We start from the raw sequence: 23,353 nt of genomic DNA, 5'->3' as shown, positions 1-23,353 counted from the left end.
TAATTCTAGTCCTGATGAAACAATGGTGATTCCTTTGGAAAAGATGATGCACATCTGGTTCAGAATCTGTCTTCTGCATTTCCTATCTGGTGATGTCCCTGACAATGGTGGTTCATCAGCTCAATGCTGGCAACCTTGAGCCTGTGGGGTGACAACCATTAGAGGGCAGCACAGTTACATTTTCTTAGCCGTGAACCTGAGGAAACAGATGATGCATGCATTCCTTGCACGATTCTTCATGATTGAGGTAATGGTCTCAGCCACAAGGCATTTTTTCTCCCTCCCCATTTGGCCTGATTGACAGTAGAAGCTTATAGTAACAAATGAAGCTGTATCAGTAAAATGTCAGTGGAGGAATAGAATTTAACTTTTGTGTAAAGTTATGTTTCCTTATATTAAAATGACTCCGTTTAGTACCTTATTCTTTCTTAACCAGACAACAGTTGACCTTTCTGATATAGTTTTCTCATTATCGTTTGTCCCTTTGTGAGTGTCTCTGTGTGTGTGTGTGTGTGTGTGTGTGTGTGTGTGTGTGTAGTTTAGAAATTTTAAGCAAACAAATTATTTCCCACCTAACAAAGTCCAAATTCCCAAATCTTCCATGACCCAGCACTATAGCAAAAAGAGCAATTCTGAATAAACACTTAAGAACTAATGACCTGAAATAATGACAAATCACCTTGTATGTTATCTCATTTGTTAGCAATGGACGTCTTAGCTATAGCTGCCAGGGAGATGAGCTCTGGGTAAATAATCCATAATTACAGTAGAGTAGATGAAGATTGATTGATAAAGGGAAGTTTTTATCCTTTGGGATCAAAGAACTTTTCCTTTGACTTTGCTGATGAATTAATTGTTACAGGATAAAAAAATACAGACAGTGTAGCATGCTGCACAATTAAAATACTCTCTACCTGAGAACTTGACTCAGTAGATCAAAGACTGTCTCAGGAGTAGGAATGAACTCAGCAGCTGAAAGGGTGGAGCACAGAGCACAGTCAGTGCCCCCGGAACCCAGAGTGACCCAGGAGTGCTCATTCCACAGGCCAGTGGGCCGGAAACTGGAGTAATGAGATAATCAGCTCAGTCTTTAAACAACCAAAGCCAACATTTTCCCCAATTCTTGCTCTTTTCCCTTCCTTTACTCTGACCACCCAAGGATCTGCTTTCTGCTGAGGCGAGGCTTGACAGAAATAATTCAAGATGCTGAATTTGAAAACAGAAACAAATTTTACATGTAGAAAGACAAAAAGAATCAAGTTGAGCTGGAGAGTGGTTGCAGATAATTAGCATGTATGCAGGTTCCTCACACTGAACATAGACGGGTATTTGCTTCCCTTTTTTATGGAGTGGGAATAAGAGGTAATAGGTGGGGAGTTTTGATTGGGTGCCGGAGGCTTGAATATATACCACCAAGGGAAATATAAAAGGTCAAAGAAATATTCACTGCACATTCTAGAGATTGAATAAAAGCTTGTATTACTGGATTAACTTTTTAATCAACCAATCTGTTAGTCAAGGCCAATGTTCTCATTTTTTTCCTACTTACTTTGACATCATTTTTGACTCAAATACTAAGAGCTTTGGCAGAATTGTGCTTTAGGGAGCTTGACAGACAGTGAAAAACAGAAACACAGACACATACACACATGCACAACTTGACTCACTGTGATTTTCACTGCCACTTTCAATCAGCACCACTATTTTTAATCATTAGGTTGCGTAGTCTATGATCTTAAAGCAGATTACACCTTTGCATTACTCTATATTAACAGCACCATGATTTATGCTAATAGGTCTGATTAACTGGGTAGGGTAGCCTATGTCTGAACACAAGGTCAGGTGCATTCAAGTGATGCCAGACATCCGAGCACAATTCTTAGGGGTGGGAAGTTTGGCTATGATGTGTGACAGTGATGAGTGACTTAGGAGGAAGAGAGGGAGGGTTTGGTGAGCAGCTTGGGTATCACAGCACTGTCCCAAGACTCTTTTTACCAAGCAAGCCACAGATTGGTGCCTACGTGGGAATAATGCTACACACCTCACCCACTGCATCATTTATAACACTTACTGTTTGCTTTTCTTTCCCATTAGACTAAAATCTATTTGTGGCCAGAGGCAATATATTAGTTTTCTAGGGCTGTCATAACAAATACCACAAACTGGGTGGCTTAAACACAAACATTTGTTGTCAATTTTAGTGTCAATATTGGAGGCTAGAAGTCTGAGATCAACATGGTAGCAGGGTTGGTTCCTTCTGAGGAGTGGGAAGAATAATCCATCCCATGCCTCTCCTCTAGCATCTTGTGGTTTGCTGGCAATCTTTGATGGTCTGGCTTTTAGAAGGATCGCTCCAATCTTAGCTTTGATCTTCATCTGGAGTTCTCCTTGTGTGTTTACATTGTCTTCCCTGTATGCATCTGCCCCCAAATTTCCACTTTTCATAAAGACACCAGTCATATTGGATTAGCGGCCCACCACTTCAATCTGGCCTCATCCTGATACAAGTAATGACATCTGCAATGACCTATTTCCAAGTGAGTTCACATTTTGAGGTACTGGGGCTTATGACTTCATGTGAGTTTTTTGGGGGGAGGATACAATTCAACCCATAACAGGCAGAACCATATTCAATATTGTATATTTAATTTATTTAAATATAGCCTTGCAGTTGGCCCTTTATCTGCTCAGAGTTAAATATAATATTATTTTAAAAGGTGTAATAGAAATACTTTTATGATGGTTTATGCATTTTTAAAATTTCTAATTGGAATAGTGTAATTTTCTAAATAGTGTAGCTCTACACAGTGTAGGTCTTGGAATTAACATAACAACCAATTGAGACAATCAGGGAATATTACTTTCCTTCCCTGTCTTCTACATAAGAGCTCTTTGGTAAATCCAAACCTCCACGGCATCCCCACCAAGCAGATTATAAGGCTTAATAATCCTCAGTAGCACCAAGTTCTCTTTGTCTTTAAATCCCCTAGGCTTCAGATTAAGTTGCTTCTTTTTGTTTCTGCCTTCACGGAAACAAAGAACAGTTGGCCAATGTGTTCAGTAGAAGAACTTTTATCTACCTGACAAACATTATTAGGTTTCCTCTTTACATTTTATCCACTAAATGATAATCTAACGTTCACATAGGTTCTATTTTCACTCTTCATTGTCTTTGTGGCTTTTGCAAAACTGCTCCAGGATCTTCTGATGCTCTTAGTTATCTCGGTACTAGAGACCATTTCCAGGCAGGATGTAAGAAAATAAATTGATTGGAGTTCAAACAGCAAGATGAATACAGAACTTCAAACAGTGGGGTAATCACTTATATTTGGGACACACGTGCCATATACATTTGCCCAAGTAGAAACCATAATATTGATTACAAAGTGTGCATGTGGGATGGATGTGCCAAAGCCGTCCACAGAGGCACTCTACTGGCTTCCTGTTTGCTGTTTTGTCTTTCATTCTTTTTTTTTTTTTCAGATGGAGTCTCACTCTATCGCCAGGCTGGAGTGCAATGGCACGATCTCAGCTCACTGCAACCTCTGCCTCCTGGGTTCAAGTGATTATCCTGCCTCAGCTTCCTGAGTAGCTGGGACTACAGGCACAAGTGACCACGCTCAGCTAATTTTTATATTTTTAATAGAGACGGGGTTTCACCATGTTGGCCAGGATGGTCTCGAGTTCTTGACCTCGTGATCTGCCCGCCTTGGCCTCCCAAAGTGCTGGGATTATAGGTGTGAGCAACCACGTCCGGCCTTTGTCTTTCATTCTTATTTCCCCTCTTTCCAGTTGTCATGGTCTCATTACTTGCTCACTTAATTTATTGTGTAACTGGATAGTCAGAAAACAAAAGCCTCCTTCCAGTATCTCATTCCCCACATGCAACCCTTGGAATGAGAGGGTCACAGTTTCTAAAAGGCCATTCGGGTGGTGTATTAGTCAGGGTTCTCTAGACAAACAGAACTAATGGGATAGATGTATATATGAAGGAGAGTTTATTAGGAGAATTGACTCACATGATCACAAGGTGAAGTCCCATAATAGGCCGTCTGCAAGCTGCAGAGCCAGGAAGCCAGTCCAAGTCCCAAAACATCAAAAGCAGAGAAGCCAATAGTGCAGCCTTCAATCCGTGGCCGAAGGCCAGAAAGCAAATCACTGGTGTAAGTCCAAGAGTCCAAAAGCTGAAGAACTTGTAGTCTGATGTTCGAGGGTAGGAAGCACCCAGCACAGTAGAAAGATGGATGCCAGAAGACTTAGCCAGTCTATTCTTTCCACGTTCCTCTGCCTGCTTCTACCTGGCCGTGCTGACATCTGATTAGATGGTGCACACCCAGATTGAGGGTGGGTCTGCCTTTCCCAGTCAACTGACTCAAATGTTAATCTCTTTTGGCAACAAGCTCACAGACCACCTAGGAACAATAGTTTGCATCCTTCAGTCCAATCAAGTTGACACTCAATATTAACCATCACAGGTGGGATCCTGAGAAATTGAACTGACAGAAGGGCATTAGAAGCCAATGTGTTCCAGGAGATTTGGGATATCCAGACACTAGGAAGAAGAAATGGGTTTATTGGTCTCAGGAGTAGCTGAGACCAGCCTCCAGTTACCCAGCTTCCATGTGAAAGTCCCTGAGAAGCCGAAGGTGGGGGTTGTAATAGGAATGGAGGTGGTGGTAGTGGGAACAAAACACTAAAATTTTTATCCTGGGGAGGTGAGGGAAATTTTCATGAAAGTAATACAGCCACCCATCTTCAAGCACAATGGATAAGAAAAGATGGGCTTTCTGCAGATATTCTGGACCATGTGTGCACCACAGGAAATGCAAACATTTGTGAGATTGAGAAAGACCAGTCTCAAAAGTAGCTAAGATAGAACTTACTGCCATCCTAGTGGAATGTGGGATGGTTTCTTTATTCTTTATTCTCTTTCTTTTCTTTTCTTTCTTTCTTTTTTTTTTTTTTTTTCAGAGCCTCATTCTATTGCCTAGGCTGGAGTGCACTGGCATGATTATAGCTCACTGCAGCCTCAATTTCCCAGGCTCAAGGGAATCTCCCACCTCAGCCTCTTGAGTAGCTGGGACTACAAGTGTGTACCACCATGCCCAGCTAATTAAAAAAAAATTTTTTTTTTCTAGAGATGAGGTCTTACTGTGTCGACAAGGCTGGTCTTGTACTCCTGGCCTCACATTTGAGAGGCCTCTTATGTTGGCCTCCCAAAGTGCTGGATTACAGGCATGAGCCACCATGTCTGGCCCCCACTACTGGGATGGTTTCTAAACATATAACATTTGATTTAGGAGAAAGGAGAAAGTAACTTTTCTTTTTCTTCTTCTTCTTTTTTTTTTTTTTAACATCTATCATTACAGGATAAAATTCATGTCTATTAGTCAGCATTTTCTTTTCCATTACCATGGTTACCAATGATGATGATGATGATGATGATGATGATAATAGCTGGTATTCATCAAACTATTGCTGTGTAACAGACACTAAGCTAAATGCTTTACATGAATCAATTTCACTTTCACAGTAGTTACTATTATTAATCCCTTTTTACAGGTAGAAAATTGAGGCTGGAGAGTTTATGTAAATTCTTCATGTTTACAAAGCAATTAAACACAAGAGCTGCATGAACTTGCACTCTCCATTCACCTCACCCTGTTCTGATGAAACTCTATATGCTATGCTGCCTTTACATTGATCAAAGTGTTGACAAATGAATGAATATGCATCCAGAAGTAGGGCTGGACAATAATTTATCTCTTTTTTTCACCCTAATCCTTAATTTGTGATTCTTGATTAATGGATACTTAATGAATCGAAAGAGAATTGGAAACAATTTTGCAAAGAAACGAGAAAATAGCTTTAAGATATATGAGAAGAGGGACACATCAAGAGATTGTTTGTGCTGATAAAGCAAGGTATCTGTATGTACATGCTGATAAATTATAGATTGCATTATAGCTCTTGTTATTCCTGTATCCCTCCCTCTTTTCTAAGACATCATGTAATTTTTCTCCTATTGCATTTCAGATTTCTGCATATTATACCAGGAACTCTTAACTCTGTGGTGGAATGAGCTGGTGAGGACTGCTCCCCACAAAGGAATAAAGCCAAAATTAAAATCTCTCTTTTTTATGTTTCTTTCTTTCTCTCTCTCTCTCAAACTTGACACAAGAAGAAAAATCACCAGGTGCCAGAAATGAAGTGGAAACTCACAAACAATGCCATTCTGATCTAGTAGAGGAGCAGTTAGTGAATATTTTCTGTAAAGGGCCAGATAGCAAATACCTTAGGCTTTTGAGGCCATATGGTCAATGTTATAACTATTATAGCCCAGAAGTAACAGAAAATATGTATATGAATGAATGTAGCAGTGTAGCAATAAAATTTTATTTACAGAAATAGGCAGCGGGCCATAGAGTGCTGGCCATTGTAATAAAATATCAAAATCAACATAAGATCCAGAGTAGGGTCAATGCCCACTGATATGGTTTGGCTCTGTGTCCCCACCCAAATCTCATCTCAAATTGTAATTCCCCACATGCTGAGGGAGGGACCTGGTGGGAGGTGACTGGATCATGGGGGTGGTTTTTCCCATGCTGTTCTCATGATAGTGAGGGAATTCTCACGAGATCTGATAGTTTAAAAGTTGCAGTTTCGGGGGGGAGGAGCCAAGATGGCCGAATAGGAACAGCTCCGGTCTACAGCTCCCAGCGTGAGCGATGCAGAAGACGGGTGATTTCTGCCTTTCCATCTGAGGTACCGGGTTCATCTCACTAGGGAGTGCCAGACAGTGGGTGCAGGTCAGTGGGTGCGCGCACCGTGCGCGAGCCGAAGCAGGGCGAGGCATTGCCTCACTCGGGAAGTGCAAGGGGTCAGGGAGTTCCCTTTCTGAGTCAATGAAAGGGGTGACGGACTCACCTGGAAAATCGGGTCACTCCCACCTGAATATTGCACTTTTCGCAACGGCTTAAAAAACGGCGCACCACGAGATTATATCCGGCACCTGGCTCGGAGAGTCCTATGCCCATGGAATCTTGCTGATTGCTAGCACAGCAGTCTGAGATCAAACTTCAAGGCGGCAGCGAGGCTGGGGGAGGGGCGCCCACCATTGCCCAGGCTTGCTTAGGTAAACAAAGCAGCTGGGAAGCTCGAACTGGGTGGAGCCCACCACAGCTCAAGGACGCCTGCCTGCCTCTGTAGGCTCCACCTCTGGGGGCAGGGCACAGACAAACAAAAAGACAGCAGTAACCTCTGCAGACTTAAATGTCCCTGTCTGACAGCTTTGAAGAGAGCAGTGGTTCTCCCAGCACGCAGCTGGAGATCTGAGAAGGGGCAGACTGCCTCCGCAAGTGGGTCCCTGACCCCTGACCCCCGAGCAGCCTAACTGGGAGGCACCCCCCAGCAGGGGCACACTGACATCTCACACGGCAGGGTATTCCAACAGACCTGCAGCTGAGGGTCCTGTCTGTTAGAAGGAAAACTAACAAACAGAAAGGACATCCACACCAAAAACCCATCTGTACCTCACCATCATCAAAGAACAAAAGTAGATAAAACCACAAAGATGGGGAAAAAACAGAACAGAAAAACTGGAAACTCTAAAAAGCAGAGCGCCTCTCCTCCTCCAAAGGAATGCAGTTCCTCACCAGCAACGGAACAAAGCTGGACGGAGAATGACTTTGACGAGCTGAGAGAAGAAGGCTTCAGACGATCAAATTACTCTGAGCTACGGGAGGACATCCAAACCAAAGGCAAAGAAGTTGAAAACTTTGAAAAAAATTTAGAAGAATGTATAACTAGAATAACCAATACAGAGAAGTGCTTAAAGGAGCTGATGGAGCTGAAAACCAAGGCTCGAGAACTACGTGAAGAATGCAGAAGCCTCAGGAGCTGATGCGATCAACTGGAAGAAAGGGTATCAGCAATGGAAGATGAAATGAATGAAATGAAGCAAGAAGGGAAGTTTAGAGAAAAAAGAATAAAAAGAAACGAGCAAAGCCTTCAAGAAATATGGGACTATGTGAAAAGACCAAATCTACGTCTGATTGGTGTACCTGAAAGTGATGGGGAGAATAGAACCAAGCTGGAAAACAGTCTGCAGGATATTATCCCAGAGAACTTCCCCAACTAGCAAGGCAGGCCAACATTCAGATTCAGGAAATACAGAGAATGCCACAAAGATACTCCTCGAGAAGAGCAACTCCAAGACACGTAATTGTCAGATTCACCAAAGTTGAAATGAAGGAAAAAATGTTAAGGGCAGCCAGAGAGAAAGGTCAGGTTACCCTCAAAGGGAAGCCCATCAGACTAACAGCGGATCTTTCGGCAGAAACCCTACAAGCCAGAAGAGAGTGGGGGCCAATATTCAACATTCTTAAAGAAAAGAATTTTCAACCCAGAATTTCATATCCAGCCAAACTAAGCTTCATAAGTGAAGGAGAAATAAAATACTTTACAGACAAGCAAATGCTGAGAGATTTTGTCACCACCAGGCCTGCCCTAAAAGAGCTCCTGAAGGAAGCGCTAAACCTGGAAAGGAACAACCGGTACCAGCCACTGCAAAATCATGCCAAAATGTAAAGATCATCAAGACTAGGAAGAAACTGCATCAACTAACGAGCAAAATAACCAGCTAACATCATAATGACAGGATCAAATTCACACATAACAATATTAACTTTAAATGTAAATGGACTAAATGCTCCAATTAAAAGACACAGACTGGCAAATTGGATAAAGAGTCAAGACCCATCAGTGTGCTGTATTCAGGAAACCCATCTCATGTGCAGAGACACACATAGGCTCAAAATAAAAGGATGGAGGAAGATCTACCAAGCCAATGGAAAACAAAAAAAGGCAGGGGTTGCAATCCTAGTCTCTGATAAAACAGACTTTAAACCAACAAAGATCAAAAGAGACAAAGAAGGCCATTACATAATGGTAAAGGGATCAATTCAACAGGAAGAGCTAACTATCCTAAATATATATGCACCCAATACAGGAGCACCCAGATTCATAAAGCAAGTCCTGAGTGACCTACAAAGAGACTTAGACTCCCACACATTAATAATGGGAGACTTTAACACCCCACTGTCAACATTAGACAGATCAACGAGACAGAAAGTCAACAAGGATACCCAGGAATTGAACTCAGCTCTGCACCAAGCGGACCTAATAGACATCTACAGAACTCTCCAGCCCAAATCAACAGAATATACATTTTTTTCAGCACCACACCACACCTATTCCAAAATTGACCACATAGTTGGAAGTAAAGCTCTCCTCAGCAAATGTAAAAGAACAGAGATTATAACAAACTATCTCTCAGACCACAGTGCAATCAAACTAGAACTCAAAATTACGAATCTCACTCAAAACCGCTCAACTACATGGAAACTGAACAACCTGCTCCTGAATGACTACGGGATACATAACGAAATGAAGGCAGAAATAAAGATGTTCTTTGAAACCAATGAGAACAAAGACACAACATACCAGAATCTCTGGGATGCATTCAAAGCAGTGTGTAGAGGGAAATTTATAGCACTAAATGCCCACAAGAGAAAGCACGAAAGATCCAAAATTGACACCCTAACATCACAATTAAAAGAACTAGAAAAGCAAGAGCAAACACATTCAAAAGCTAGCGGAAGGCAAGAAATAACTAAAATCAGAGCAGAACTGAAGGAAATAGAGACACAAAAAACCCTTCAAACAATTAATGAATCCAGGAGCTGGTTTTTTGAAAGGATCAACAAAATTGATAGACTGCTAGCAAGACTAATAAAGAAAAAAAGAGAGAAGAATCAAATAGACACAATAAAAAATGATAAAGGGGATATCACCACCGATCCCACAGAAATACAAACTACCATCAGAGAATACTACAAACACCTCTACGCAAATAAACTAGAAAATCTAGAAGAAATGGATAAATTCCTTGACATATACACTCTCCCAAGACTAAACCAGGAAGAAGTTGAATCTCTGAATAGACCAATAACAGGAGCTGAAATTGTGGCAATAATCAATAGTTTACCAACCAAAAAGAGTCCAGGACCAGATGGATTCACAGCTGAATTCTACCAGAGGTACAAGGAGGAACTGGTACCATTCCTTCTGAAACTATTCCAATCAATAGAAAAAGAGGGAATCCTCCCTAACTCATTTTATGAGGCCAGCATCATTCTGATACCAAAGCCGGGCAGAGACACAACCAAAAAAGAGAATTTTAGACCAATATCCTTGATGAACATTGATGCAAAAATCCTCAATAAAATACTGGCAAACCGAATCCAGCAGCACATCAAAAAGCTTATCCACCATGATCAAGTGGGCTTCATCCCTGGTATGCAAGGCTGGTTCAATATACGCAAATCAATAAATGTAATCCAGCATACAAACAGAGCCAAAGACAAAAACCACATGATTATCTCAATAGATGCAGAAAAGGCCTTTGACAAAATTCAACAACTCTTCATGCTAAAAACTCTCAATAAATTAGGTATTGATGGGACATATTTCAAAATAGTAAGAGGTATCTATGACAAACCCACAGCCAATATCATACTAAATGGGCCAAAACTGGAAGCATTCCCTTTGAAAACTGGCACAAGACAGGGATGCCCTCTCTCACCACTCCTATTCAACATAGTGTTGGAAGTTCTGGCCAGGGCAATTAGGCAGGAGAAGGAAATAAAGGGTATTCAATTAGGAAAAGAGGAAGTCAAATTGTCCCTGTTTGCAGACGACATGATTGTATATCTAGAAAACCCCATTGTCTCAGCCCAAAATCTCCTTAAGCTGATAAGCAACTTCAGCAAAGTCTCAGGATACAAAATCAATGTACAAAAATCACAAGCATTCTTATACACCAACAACACACAAACAGAGAGCCAAATCATGAGTGAACTCCCATTCACAATTGCTTCAAAGACAATAAAATACCTAGGAATCCAACTTACAAGGGAAGTGAAGGACCTCTTCAAGGAGAACTACAAACCACTGCTCAAGGAAATAAAAGAGGATACAAACAAATGGAAGAACATTCTATGCTCATGGGTAGGAAGAATCAATATCGTGAAAATGGCCATACTGCCCAAGGTAATTTACAGATTCAATGCCATCCCCATCAAGCTACCAATGACTTTCTTCACAGAATTGGAAAAAACTACTTTAAAGTTCATATGGAACCAAAAAAGAGCCCGCATCACCAAGGCAATCCTAAGCCAAAAGAACGAAGCTGGAGGCATCACACTACCTGACTTCAAACTATACTACAAGGCTACAGTAACCAAAACAGCATGGTACGGTTACCAAAACAGAGATATAGATCAATGGAACAGAACAGATCCCTCAGAAATAACGCTGCATATCTACAACTATCTGATCTTTGACAAACCTGAGAAAAACAAGCAATGGGAAAAGGATTCCCTATTTAATAAGTGGTGCTGGGAAAACTGGCTAGCCATATGTAGAAAGCTGAAACTGGATCCCTTCCTTACACCTTATACAAAAATCATTTCAAGATGGATTAAAGACTTAAACGTTAGACCTAAAACCATAAAAACCCTAGAAGAAAACCTAGGCATCACCATTCAGGACATAGGCATGGGCAAGGACTTCATGTCCAAAACACCAAAAGCAATGGCAACAAAAGACAAAATTGACAAATGGGATCTAATTAAACTAAAGAGCTTCTGCACAGCAAAAGAAACTACCATCAGAGTGAACAGGCAACCTACAAAATGGGAGAAAATTTTTGCAACCTACTCATCTGACAAAGGGCTAATATCCAGAATCTACAATGAACTCAAAAAAATTTACAAGAAAAAAACAAACAACCCCATCAAAAAGTGGGCGAAGGACATGAACAGACACTTCTCAAAAGAAGACATTTATGCAGCCAAAAAACACATGAAAAAATGCTCATCATCACTGGCCATCAGAGAAATGCAAATCAAAACCACAATGAGATACCATCTCACACCAGTTAGAATGGCAATCATTGAAAAGTCAGGAAACAACAGGTGCTGGAGAGGATGTGGAGAAATAGGAACACTTTTACACTGTTGGTGGGACTGTAAACTAGTTCTACCGTTGTGGAAGTCAGTGTGGCGACTCCTCAGGGATCTAGAACTAGAAATACCATTTGACCCAGCAATCCCATTACTGGGTATATACCCAAAGGACTATAAATCATGCTGCTATAAAGACACATGCACACGTATGTTTATTGCGGCATTATTCACAATAGCAAAGACTTGGAACCAACCCAAATGTCCAACAATGATAGACTGGATTAAGAAAATGTGGCACATATACACCATGGAATACTATGCAGCCATAAAAAATGATGAGTTCACGTCCTTTGTAGGGACATGGATGAAATTGGAAATCATCATTCTCAGTAAACTATCGCAAGAAGAAAAAACCAAACACCGCATCTTCTCACTCATAGGTGGGAATTGAACAGTGAGATCACATGGACACAGGAAGGGGAATATCACACTCTGGGGACTGTGGTGGGGTGCGGGGAGGGGGGAGGGATAGCATTGGGAGATATACCTAATGCTAGATGACGAGTTAGTGGGTGCAGCGCACCAGCATGGCACATGTATACATACGTAACTAACCTGCACAATGTGCACATGTACCCTAAAACTTAAAGTATAATAAAAATAGATAAATAAATAAATAAATAATTTAAAAAAGTGACAGTTTCCCCTGACCTCTCTCTCTCTCCTGCCACCTTGCTTCTCCTTCGCCTTCTGCCATGATTGAGTTTCCTGAGGCCTCCCCAGCCATGTGGAACTGTGGGTCAATTAAATCTCTTTCCTTATAAATTACCCAGTCTCAGGCAGTTCTTTACAGCAGTATAAAAATGGACTAATACGCCCACATGGGGATGGGATACTGAGCTTTGGGCCAAGATGAAGTCTGGAACAAGAAGTGAGACAGTTGCCTAAATCTGAGTCATCTAAAGTCCTAAATCATTAAGTAAAAGAAAAACACATTTTTTTCTTTTTTCTTTTTTCTTTTTTTTTGAGACAGGGTCTTTCTGTGTCACCCAGGCTGGAGTGCAGTGGTGCATTCTCTGCTCACTGCAACCTCCACCTCCCAGACTCAAGCAGTCCTCCCACCTTAGCCTCCCGAGTAGCTGGAACTACAGGTGCACACCACCACACCCAGCTAATTTTTGTATTTTCTGTGGAGGTGGGGTTTCATCGTCTTGGCCAGGCTGCTCTCAAACTCCTGAGCTCAAGTGATGTGTCCACCTTGGCCTCCGACAGTGCTGGGATTACAATCAAGAGCCACTGTGCCTGGCCCTTTCTTTCTTTCTTTCTTTTTTCAATTGCATTGATTTGTTTGAAAAATCAGTTCATTGCACAGGAAACAAAAGTACTTCACTCACTGGCCTAGGGAAACAGCAAAGAGGCTCTGGGCGACTGACACTCAAGGGCCTTGGTTGCAAACAATATTAATAACCTATACACTTCAAGCAGAAAAGAATATGAAAGAGGCCCAGAAAGCTGGAATCTGGAGCTCCCAGCCTGGTATAACGGCCAACCCACTATAGGATGTCACTGTGATCCTCAAAACTGGATGCCAGAAGCTCCACCTCTGTCTCTTCTCCTGGGGCCTCTGCTATCATGTTTGCCAGAATATTTATCCTTCTCTCACAGTGACTTCTTCCCATCTCTCCTTCCCAGAGTCAAAATATCTCATTGTTGGAATCCTCACTACTGGGAGTCCAGAGATATGAATTTTCTTTTTCTACCTTGTAAAGGAGGAACTTTAAATGTGAGGAATTAATGCAATGTAAAAAGGTTTTTCAAAGATGTTGGTTAGCCACATATAATTAGACTCTATGAGGATGATGATTTTTGGTGTGTATCTGTGAGAAGTTTTAAAATTCAAAGATTTTGGTTAGCCACAAATAATTGGAATCTATTAGGGTGATGATTTTTGGTGTGTGTCTGTGAGAAATTTTAAAATTCTAGCCTCTGCCACACTTGGGGGAGTGCTCTGTTATTCTTCTTAAGGAAGAAAAGGTATTTAAACTTTTAGCCCATGGGTAGAGGTAGAAAAACTCCCCAAGTGTCTAAATATGTCTTTTAGGTATTAATATATTTGAATTAATAAAAACTCTCCAATTGTCTAAATGTGTCCTTTAGGTATTAATATATTAATATATATGAATATTTGAATTCAAACAAGATCCACATCTTGCATTTGATTCCTTTTTAAGTCTCTCTCGTTCTATAACCATCATCCCCTCTCACTTTTTTTTTCATTTCTTTGATTTGTTCTAGAAAGCACTTCACATAGGAATGCTGTATTCTGGATTCTAGTGAGCATTTTCTTCCAATGTTCTTTAACTTGTTTATCTTCTATATTCCCTGTAAGTTGGTAGTATGATCTAGAGAATCATTTTATTCACATTCAGTTTTTGTTTAGATAAGAGCCCTCCATTCCTGCTGTGTTACAAAACAAGGCACAGAAGATCTGTCTCTTCCCCTTTCAGTAATGCCAAGATGAATTACTGGGTTCAGGTTGTCTTGGCTCATTCATCCATTATCAATTTACCAATCATCATTTCACATGATAGTTTTAATATTTATGACAATCATTTTCTATATCCATTATTTATTTCATTATGGGTTTCAAAATAGTGATTTTCTAAGTCTACAATTCTTTGTGCATTTTAAAGAACATTCTATCACCAATTATGTGAAATATAATTTGTACAGAAAGGCATGTCTTTGATTTATTTTATCATTTTCATAGTGATTTGGTGCTCTAGTGAACTCCTGTGATAACTGTTTTAGTCCACTTGGGCAGCTATAATGAAATACTTTAGACTGGTAGTTTATAAACAACAGAAACATATTAATCATAGTTCTGGAAGCTAAGAAATCCAAGGTTAAGATGCTGGAAAATTCAGTATCTGTTGGGTGCTTACTCTCTGCTTCATAAATAATGGCTTGCTGCCTGCATCTTCACCAGGTGGAAAGAACAAAAGAGGATAGGAGCTCCCTTGAGCCTCTTTCATGAGAGCACTAATCCAATTCATAAGCATGGAACCCTGATGACATCATCACTTCCCAAAGGCTCCACCTCTTAATACTATCACATTGAGATCTGGTGAGACACACACACATTCAGACCATAGCAATGACCAGTGCGTGTGTTTTAAAACATTTTTCAGTGTTATTATAATTTAACGAATTTTTAATATTACTCTAAATGCATGGATTTCTAAAAAAGTATTTAATTTCCTTCAATATGTCTATTCTGTCTTTGCTCAAATTGTGCCAGCTTTTGACTGGTGAATACTCCTCTATGTTGGCCCCTATAATCTTGTTACTCTTTGATAGCTTCCTCGCTTGGTAGCCTACTAAGATATCTCCAGCTCATTTTGTACACTTTCTTTGCAAGACCTAGAATAAGGAATTTTTCCAAGCAGCTTTGGTTCTTTGTAGTGGAAAATGAAATTTAGGGTCTTGGGTGATGGCTAAGTTCATTGCTACTGGAATATCATTCCTTCTTGGTGTTTTCAATGAACAGAGCAACAAAACTCAATTTTTGAAGGAAAAATAATGCATTTATATTGATATTTCTAATTTTAAAAATGTCTTTTTTGGTCGGGTGCGGTGGCTCATGCCTGTAATCCCAGCACTTTGGGAGGCCAAGGCAGGAGGATCACAAGGTCAGGAGATTGAGACCATCCTGGCCAACATGGTGAAACCCCTTCTCTACTAAAATACAAAAAATTAGCCGGGTGTGGTGGCACATGCCTGTAGTCCCAACTACTTGGGAGGCTAGGCTGAGGCAGGGGAATCGCTTGAACCTGGGAGGTGGAGGTTGCAGTGAGCCAAGATAGCACCCCTGCACTCCAGGTTGGTGACAGAGCAAGAGTCTGTCTCAAAAAAAAAAAAAAAAAAAAGAAGTCTTTTTTAAAGCTGAGAATTTTATGTATATTGTATTTTAAAAGATATTGAGTTTTCCCAGATAATTACAGTTGACCCAGGAAACAAACAAAAGGGAAGAGACAAGGGTATAGGAACTTAAGATTTTAGAATAGGAACCCCAGGGATTTGGAGCTTTTTCTTCTGAGGAAGAGACTTTACTAGCATCTCTGCAGTTGGCCTTACCAGGCCAACTGTAGCCTCCCAGGGGACACACTGGTCCTTATGCCAGTGTCTCTAGTTACTTCATCCAAAGCTAGCATAAAATGTTATTAAAAATTAACAACTAAACGCTTTCGCCTATCTCATTTTCTTTCCCTAATAAGCATCTTGGTTTCGTTGCCTTAAGGCTCAAGGAATTTTTTCTCGATCTTTAAAGTCCAGTAATTTTATTAGATAATGTTTTAGTGGGTCATCTGTTTTTTTCCAGATACCCATTGTGCCCTTTCAATAATCTTTTTAAAAAAATCTTTTTTGGTAAATTTTTCTTAATTTGAATATTTGTTCTGTATCATTCTTAGGTTTCCTCTTTAGGAGCCCCTTTATACATGTCAACGATGTTTGCCACTCTCTCAAGTACTTCTTAACCTTTTTTAATTCTAAATTTCTATCATTTTTACTTTCTACTTGTTTTAAAGTATTGTGTGTTGTCTCTGTTTCCTCATGTGTGAATTCTAGTTCAGGTTTCATTTCTGAAATACTTTTTTCTTTTATTTCTAATTCATAGTTCTTACCTTATATCTAAGTTTTCTAATCCTAACTTGTTATGTTGGTTAATTTTTAAAATTACATTTTAAAATTTCTTTTTGCTTGTTTGAAATAGTTATAGTTTTCATCTGTTTAATGGCTATATATTTCTGGAATACTTTTAATATCTGTAGGGACATTCTACTCATTATTTATTTTATTTTTTGCATTTGACACAGTTCTGTTCATTGCTTATTTTTGTGTACTATTGGATTTACTGACCTTTTAGGAGGCCAGGTGGGTCAGGTTACCTTTGCTAGCTTCACAGATCTAAAACTTGTACTTGTTTTATCTTTGTCAGATGTTTATAAATTAAAAGCTCAGTAAATATGACTCTCTTTTCTGAGATATTCTACCTCCTTCCTCCTCTCCTACTTTAAGTTTCCCTTAACTTTTACTTTTATTTATTCTGACTTGCTTACTTTGGAGACAATTCCTACCAGTTTCTCCTAGGGGTTTTTTTTCCCCCCCAAAGGGGGCCTTATTTGTTTAGTTACATGAGCCCATTTTCCCAGAGTGCCTGATCCTTCAGAGCCACACCTAATAATTACCTGTGAGTGTTCAAAACCCTTCCAATTTTATTTTGGCCTCTCACACTTCACAATAAATACCTATTGACAATTTAGGTATTCTCTATTGACAGTCTATTGTCAGTTTAGGGATTCTCCATTGACAGTTTATTGACAGTTTAAGGGTTCTCTATTAACAGTGTTAACAGTTCAGATGTTTTCTCATTTTCAGGTCCAGCAGATATAGCTCATTGCTTTCCTCTGTTATCTTCTACATGGATGCTGATAGCATGTTTTGTTCACACATTCTTCTATTTTGTGGACTGTGGGAATGCTTGTCACTTAATCTTATTGTAAATGTTGCCTGTGCATTTTTGGTTTTGTATTCCTAGTTGCTCTGTTCATTTTTCTGAAGGAACTTGGGAAGCATATTTACTTGTTCCTTATTTTTTACTTATATTACTGATGCTTTTCTCTTATGCTGAAATCTTGGTTCATAATGTCAAGAGATGAAGTTATAACAATTTAAAGAAATTAATTTGCTTTATTTGCAGCTCTAGAGTCAGGCAACACTTCATTTCATTACATTGAATAAGTGTTCCAATGAGCTGAGGAGAGGGGATTGGTTTTATAGACAGAAGAGGGCTGAAGAAAGTAGGCACAAAGAGCAAAAGGTAGATTGGTCATTTTAAAGTTATTTTCTTTGTAAGGCAGACACAGGGAAACAGAATAATAGAAAAATAACTGATTAGTTAACATCAGCTTACTTCAAGATAATTTTATTTTTCTTGGTGTGGATTAGCACAGAGGAAAGTTTATTATTATGTCGACTGACACTGGCCTGTTTGAGAAATTTGTGTATTATTTCTCTCTTCTGATTTCCCAGAAGGTCAGATAACAACTTACTTTTGGTTTGGTGAAATGAAACTTTAGTATAAGTGACTTCATTTTGGTTTTATTCTGATCTCTTGGGGCCTAGTGCAGGAGCTCAATCCAAAACAATGGGCTCTGATAATTTTTATTTAATAATAACAACATTGTGAAATAAACAACAGTGTTAAATAAACATTGTTATGTTGTATTTATCTATTTAAATCTACCTTTTAGTCTTTGTGTCTGCTTTCTTCAGCCCTTTTCTGTCTATAAAACCAATCCCTTCTGCTCAGCTTATTGGAGCACTTATTCTATTTAATGAAATGGAGTGTTGCCTGGCTCTAGAACTGTCATTACTGTTAAATAACAACATTAATACATTACTTTATCTTGCCATATATTTACAGTAGCTCCAAAGTAGTGTATAACTACCATATTCAAAGTTTAAGATTTCCTTGCATTTATTATTTCTCTTAGAATTAGGGTGATCAGCTTGTTTTGGTTTACCTGGAACTTTCCTGGTTATAGCATTAAAAGTCCTGTGTCTTAGGAAACCCCTCAGTCCTATGTAAAACCTGGATGATTTATCAGTCTACATGTGCCACTAGCCATATAGGGTCAAAATACTCTGTTTAATATTCACTTGGATTCATTTGGTTTTAAATATGGCATGCCAATTGTTAGGTAACTTGTTTTCTGGTTTTTACTTGTAGAGAATGCGCACATTTTCAATTAAAGTAAAATATAGAAAAAAATGTCAAAAACACTTCTATGAGGAAGGGTCATTCACATTTTGTTCACAGCCTATGCATATTTTTTCTATTGGTTTGTTGGTGCTTTTCTTCTCAATGTTTAGAAGCTCTTTGTATAGTAGGAATATTAACGCTTTGTGGCGTAAGTTGAAAATAGCTTATTTTGCAGTTTTTTAATTGGCTAGTGAAAGTTTTTATTTTTAATTTTTATATAATTTACTTTTGAATTTTGAGTCACAGTTCAAGAAGCTTTCCTTACTCTCAGTTTTTATGTAGGAATTTGTTCATTTTTTCACTAGTTCTTAGGTAACTTCCTTTTTTGCATTTGGATATCTAATTTTAAATTTTTATTAACATTTTAAATTGTTTTGTTAAAAACTCTTTAATTTTTTGCACTCCTGATTATTTTTGAGAGTGGGATAAAATACTTCTACCTCCACTGTTGATTTATCAATATTTTATAGTATGTCCATTGATATCCGCTTCACTTCTTATGTGGTTAAGTTGCTAAGTGCATTAAGATCAAAAGTGTCAAAACTTTCTGGTAAAGAAATTGTCTTTTATGACTACATAATGATTCTCTTTATTACCTTAAAGTTTATTTTCAGTATAGCTAAAACAGACTTCTTTTCTACTTAGTATATTTTTTCTTTATACTCATGTCTTTAAATTTCAAATATATCTCTTATATGGCACATATAGCTGGATTTAAATGTTTTTAAATTAAACCTGAGAGACTCATTCAAATATCTAACACATATATTAAGATTTATCTATACCATATTATTATGCCTTTTCCATTTTACCAAGTTTCTTATTTTTGCCTTTCCCCCATTTTGTCTTCTCTATGAATTCTATTTTCTTTGTTCCTCTTAATAATGAATCCATCTAATTTCATAGTCATCTGAATAGGGGTGTTAAAATAATACCATTCCTATGCATTTCTAAATAAACATTTGCTATTTAATGTTTTTTGAGAGCTATTTGAGCCTTCTTTGTAGCACTGTCTGATGCACTAGTAGCTTAAGTAGAGGGAGTAAGGAAGAGATATAACATTCTCCTTTTGGTCGCACCTCTGATAGGATGGGGTAGAAGAAAAGGGAATGGGAAAGTGCAGTGAGCCTCCGCCCATCTGGATGAAGTTCTGGTCTTTTTATTGATTGGCTGGCTTTAAATACCATTTCAATTTATATGCACTCAGAGACTGGATGTGTCTTTAGTGTTCTACCCATTCAGTCCCACAAGGCCAGATTTGAGAACTGCTACCACTTCTGTAACTTCTAGGGTACTTATATGGTATTAATGGTCTCCTTCTCCACCCTGCAGACTGCTCTTTCACTCTCTCCAACTCTCTTTTCCTCTACTCAGTATTGGGAGAATCAGCAGGTCTACTGGCCAAGTTGAAGTCCCCAAGTGAATGAAATTCAAATTTCCCCATTCTTATAAATCATTCTACTATAAAGACACATGCATGCATCTGTTCATTGCAACACTATTCACAATAGCAAAGTTGTGGAATCAACCTAAATGTCCATTAATGATAGGCTGGAAAAGAAAATGCGGTACATAAACACCATGGAATACTATGCAGCCATAAAAAACAACGCGATCATGTCTCTTGCAGTAACATGGATGGAGCTAGAGGCCATTATCCTCAGCAGACTAACACAGGAACAGAAAATCAAATACTGCAGGTTCTCACTTAAAGTGGGTGCTAAATGACAAGAACGCATAAATACATAGAGGGGAACAACACACACTGGGGCCTATTGGAGGGTGGAGGGTGGGAGGGAGAGAATCAGGAAAAATAACTAATGGGTATTAGGCATAATATCCAGGTGATGAAATCTGTACAACAAACCCCCATGACGCAACTTTACCTATATGACAAACCTGCACATGTACCCCTGAACTTAAAAAAGTTTAAAAATTTTCCCCATTCTTGCCTGACTTAACTATTAATCTTTAAGAGAAACTTCTCAGAACTTTACCCTGGTCCCATGCCTTAGAGGAAAAGAAAGACTCTCTTTCCTTGTTTCAAAATGAACTCTTTCATGTGCATTGTACTTTCTACAAGGCTGATGAAAAATCCTCTTCCTCTTTCCAGGACTATTAAAATACCAAGTAGGGGTAAATATGGGAACTGGTAGTTCTAAGTGGGTGTGTGGCCACTTGTTTGAGGATAAGCCGTATCCTAATACCAGTGGCTCCATTATAATGTGTGTAGGGTGGTGTTAAGCATCATTTTGGAGCCTTTTTCCCCTTAGTTGCAGTAATGAGGTCCCAGGGAAAGTTTTACTTAGGATCCTATTATAATTGCTTTGATTTACCTACATTTGCCACTTTCTTTCATTGTTAGTTACTTCTCGAATCCACCCCCCTTTATCTTTCTGAGTTAATTTATCTTTTCTTGAGGGATGCTCCCTAAGTGTTTCTTTGAGCTAAGTCTGCAAGTGATAAACCCTTAATTGTGAATGTGTCTATTTTGTTTGCATTCTTTTAGTTTCATTTAGCTGGGTATAAAATTCTAGATTTTCTGTTATTTCTCTTCATCAATTTGAAGATATTTATTTTCTTCTGGCATCTGTTATTGTTAATGATAAATCTGATGCCCAAATGTTCTTCTTCAATAAACAGTGATGTTTCCCTGTTTGGCCATAACTCCCCTTTTTCCTGGATAGAGGAAATGGTGAATCATGTACTCCATGATTCACCATTGAGTTGTTTGTTAATATTTTCACTATGTCTTTGATGTTCTGTAGTTTCATAACTCTGTATATGGATTTATTTATCTTTTGGGGACTCTCTTTGATTCTCCTTTCTGAAATCTCTTTCAAATATCTTTAAATTAAATGTTTTTCCCTAGAATTTCTATTTGGGACTTTTTTAGTTCCAGCAATGGGGAAAATTGTGCTATTAAAGTCCATCTCCTGCTACAAACCCATGAGAATATTGAAGCCAGGTACAGTGGTGCACATTCATGTTCCAGCTGCTTGGGAGGCTGAGGTGGGAGGATCACTTGAGGCCAGGAGTTCAAGACCTGCCTGGGCAGCATAGTGAGTTCCTATCTCAAAAAAAAAAATAGATAATATGTAATTATTTCATAACTGAGCTTGAAAGAAAGGAAAACCTTATGATAAGTGAAACTAAGAAGAATCCCAAAAACCAGAGCTATAAGCTTGTGAACTGTCCTGGGAGTGGGCAGGTATGTAATGGTCACAGCTGTAGGCTCCAGAACTTAGGAAGAAAGAGAATTTGGCCTTGGGCCCATGCAGAGAAACAATGAGATGGCACAAATGGAAGAAGAGTAAACGACATGGAAGATAAAATGAGAAAGTCCAAAAAGAAATTGAATAAGATGAGCAAAAGAGAGTGGCACCTGGGACTGGGAGCTGTTCCTCTGGCTCTTGACATAGGCACACACCTGCTTGGTGGATGGCCTGAGATGTGTCTACTTGAGAGTGGTCCATGGGCCTATTTTTCAGGTGCAGAGGATGGGATAGGGGAGGAACAGGACTGTTTTGCAGGCCAGGACTCAAGCACAGGGCTACTCAGCAGTGCTCTATGGGTCCAGGTGCATGCCCGCCAAAGGTGGCTGTTTCTCAGGCCCAGGACACGGCTGCATTGAGGCTGGGGAGGATAGAGGAAAGGTAGAGATAGGGAAAGATTTGTTAAAGGATACAAAATTACAGCTAGATAGCAGAAATAAATTCCAGTGTTCTATAGCATTGTAGGATGACTGTAGTTAATAACAATATACAGTTTTAAATAGCTATAAGGAGCATATTAAACATACCCAACATAAATAAATGAGAAACGTTTCTGAAGATAAATATGCTAATTACACTGATCTGATCACTATACATTCTATGTATGGAAACATCACTATGTAATCCATAAATATGTACAAGAGACAAGATTTATCTATTAAAAAAAAGAATAGCTGAGAATTTTCCAGATCTGAGAACTGAGTGAAGTATAGAGATTCCAGAATGGAAAAGTGAAATTAAACCATGAAGATGATGGTATCTGCTGGCCATAACATATTTTTATGAAATACTAGGAGAAAAATAACTTTACTATCAGTTATACATTTACTGAACTTTTTCTTGTCACTTGACACAACCCAAGAAGAAACCAGTAAATTATTTGAATAAACGTATATTAATAGTGTTATTAAAGAGAAGATGCTAGTGTGCTGCCTGGCATATGCTTTTCTATGATAATTTTACCACCTACGTGCTTCAGAATACTCACAGAATTATTGATCTGGTTATATCTACAATACCAATTTTAATACCTCCCTATAAACATTGAGTAACTGAGGAAGACATCTGCAGCCAGGGGTTTGGTTGTTGATTGACCCATGGTTACTCTGAGCATTATGACATCAGCTGTCAATTATGCTATTGTATTTGGATAAAAAGTACAAATTGTATACGCACACACTATATATTTGTGTGTATATATATATAATATATATACATATATA

This window comes from Gorilla gorilla, chromosome 17 (genome assembly GCF_029281585.2).
Source record: "Gorilla gorilla gorilla isolate KB3781 chromosome 17, NHGRI_mGorGor1-v2.1_pri, whole genome shotgun sequence".
Classification (NCBI taxonomy): Eukaryota; Metazoa; Chordata; class Mammalia; order Primates; family Hominidae; genus Gorilla; species Gorilla gorilla.
The sequence above is the reverse complement of the archived record's forward strand: the minus strand, read 5'-3'. Positions refer to the sequence as shown.